Source organism: Triticum urartu, chromosome 7A, assembly GCF_056163025.1.
Source record: "Triticum urartu cultivar PI428250 chromosome 7A, HENAU_Tu73, whole genome shotgun sequence".
Classification (NCBI taxonomy): domain Eukaryota; kingdom Viridiplantae; phylum Streptophyta; class Magnoliopsida; order Poales; family Poaceae; genus Triticum; species Triticum urartu.
The window spans coordinates 678,623,525-678,627,012 of NC_141879.1; positions in this window are offsets into that span (position 1 = coordinate 678,623,525).

Genomic DNA, 3,488 nt, shown 5'->3' on the forward strand with positions numbered 1-3,488 from the left:
CACTAACACCGGCTCCAAGGTCACATAAAGCAGTTTTAACATAATTTCTATTAATGGAGCATGGTATAGTGGGTACTCCTGGATCTCCTAGTTTCTTTGGTATTCCACCCTTAAAAGTGTAATTAGTAAGCATGGTGAAAATCTCAGCTTCCGGTATCTTTCTTTTATTAGTAACAATTTCTTTCATATACTTAGCATAAGGATTCATTTTGAGCATATCAGTTAATCGCATACGCAAAAAGATAGGTCTAATCATTTCAGCAAAGCGCTCAAAATCCTCATCATCCTTTTTCTTGGATGGTTTGGGAGGAAAAGGCATGGGTTTCTGAACCCATGGTTCTCTTTCTTTACTGTGCTTCCTAGCATCAAAGTCTCTCTTATCATAACGTTGATTCTTTGATTGTGGGTTATCAAGATCAACAGCAGGTTCAATCTCTACATCATTATCATTGCTAGGTTGTGCGTCATCATGAACATTATCATTAACATTTTCACTAGGTTCATGTTCATTACTAGATTGTGTTTCAGCATCAGAGATAGAAATATCATTTGGATTCTCAGGTGGTTCAGCAATAGGTTCACTAGAAGCATGCAAAGTCCTATCATTTTTCTTTTTCTTCCTTTTAGAAGCACTAGGTGCATCTAAATTATTTCTCTGAGAATCCTGCTCAATTCTCTTAGGGTGGCCTTCAGGATACAAAGGTTCCTGAGTCATTTTAACAGTTCTAGTAGCCACTCTAACAGCATAGTCATTATTCTTATTATTCAATTCATTGAGCAAATCATTTTGAGCTTTAAGTACTTGTTCTACTTGAGTGGTAACCATTGAAGCATGTTTACTAATGAGTTTAAGTTCACCTTTAACTCTAGACATATAATCACCCAAGTGTTCAATCATATAAGCATTTTGTTTTAATTGCCTACCAAAATATGCATAAAAATCTTCTTGTTTAACAATAAAATTGTCAAACTCATCTAAGCATTGTCTAGCAGACTTATAACGAGGAATATCACCTTCATCAAATCTATAGAGAGAATTTACCTTTACTACCTGTGTCGGGTTATCAAGACCATGTGTTTCTTCAATAGGTGATGGATTAAGATCATATGTTTCTTCGATAGGCGGTAAATTAAGACAATGTATTTCTTCGATAGGAGGTAAATTCTTAACATCTTCAGCTTTAATACCCTTTTCTTTCATAGATTTCTTTGCCACTTGCATATCTTCAGGACTGCGAAATAGAACACCTCTCTTCTTCGGAGTTGGTTTAGGAATAGGCTCAGGAGTTGGCTCAGGAAGTGTCCAATTATTTTCATTGGTCAACATATTATTCAATAGAATTTCAGCTTCATCAGGTGTTCTTTCCCTGAAAACAAAACCGGCACAACTATCCAGGTAATCTCTGGAAGCATCGGTTAGTCCATTATAAAAGATATCAAGTATTTCATTTTTCTTGAGAGGATGATCAGGCAAAGCATTAAGTAATTGGAGAAGCCTCCCCCAAGCTTGTGGGAGATTCTCTTCTTCAGTTTGCACAAAGTTGTATATATCCCTTAAAGCAGCTTGTTTCTTATGAGCAGGGAAATATTTAGCAGAGAAGTAATAAATCATATCCTGGGGACTACGCACACAACCAGGATCAAGAGAATTAAACCATATCTTAGCATCACCCTTTAATGAGAACAGAAATATTTTAAGGATACAAAAATGGCGAGTTCTCTCATCATTAGTGAATAGGGTGGCTATATCATTTAATTTAGTAAGATGTGCCACAACAGTTTCAGATTCATAGCCATAAAAAGGACCAGATTCAACCAAAGTAATTATATCAGGATCAACAGAGAATTCATAATCCTTATCAGTAACACAGATAGGTGAAGCAGCAAAAGCAGGGTCAGGTTTCATTCTAGCATTAAGAGAATGCTGCTTCCATTTAGTTAATAACTTCTTAAGATCATATCTATCATTGCAAGATAAAATAGCTCTAGCAGCTTCTTCATCCATAACATAACCCTCAGGAACAACAGGCAATTCATATTTATTAGGGTGAGAGTCTTCATCATCACTATCTTCAATATTATCAGTTTCAATAATTTCATTCTCTCTAGCCCTAGCAAGTTGTTCATCAAGAAATTCACCAAGTGGCACAGTAGTATCAAGTATAGAAGTAGTTTCATCATAAGTATCATGCATAGCAGAAGTGGCATCATCAATAACATGCGACATATTAGAATTAATAGCAGAAGTAGGTTTAGGTGTCGCAAGCTTACTCAAAACAGAAGGTGAATCAAGTGCAGAGCTAGATGGCAGTTCCTTACCTCCCCTCGTAGTTGAGGGATAAATTGTTGTTTTCGCGTCCTTCAAGTTCTTCATAGTGACTAGCAGATATAAATCCCAAGTGACTCAAAGAATAGAGCTATGCTCCCCGGCAACGGCGCCAGAAAATAGTCTTGATAACCCACAAATATAGGGGATCGCAACAGTTTTCGAGGGTAGAGTATTCAACCCAAATTTATTGATTCGACACAAGGGGAGCCAAAGAATATTCTCAAGTATTAGCAATTGAGTTGTCAATTCAGCCATACCTGGATAACTTAGTATCTGCAGCAAAGTATTTAGTAGCAAAGTAATATGGAAGTAACGGTAGCAGTAGCAAAAGTAATATTTTTTGGTTTTGTAGTGATTGTAACAGTAGCAACAGAAAAGTAAATAAGCGAAGAACAATAAGTGAAAAGCTCGTAGGCATTGGATTGGTGATGAAGAATTATGCCAGATGCGGTTCATCATGTAACAGTCATAACATAGGGTGACACAGAACTAGCTCCAATTCATCAATGTAATGTAGGCATGTATTCCAAATATAGTCATACGTGCTTATGGAAAAGAACTTGGATGACATCTTTTGTCCTACCCTCCTGTGGCAGCGGGGTCCTAATGGAAACTAAGGGATATTAATGCCTCCTTTTAATAGAGTACTGGAACAAATCATTAACACATAGTGAATACATGAACTCCTCAAACTACGGTCATCACCGGGAGTGGTCCCGATTATTGTCACTTCGGGGTTGCCAGATCATAACACATAGTAGGTGACTATAGACTTGCAAGATAGGATCAAGAACTCACAATATTCATGAAAACATAATAGGTTCAGATCTGAAATCATGGCACTCGGGCCCTAGTGACAAGCATTAAGCATAGCAAAGTCATAGCAACATCAATCTCAGAACACAGTGGATACTAGGGATCAAACCCTAACAAAACTAACTCGAATACATGATAAATCTCATCCAACCCATCACCGTCTAGCAAGCCTACTATGGAATTACTCACGCACGGCGGTGAGCATCATGAAATTGGTGATGGAGGATGGTTGATGATGACGACGGCGACGGATTCCCCTCTCCGGAGCCCCGAACGGACTCCAGATCAGCCCTCCCGAGAGAGTTTAGGGCTTGGCAGCGGCTCCGTATCGTAAAACGTGATG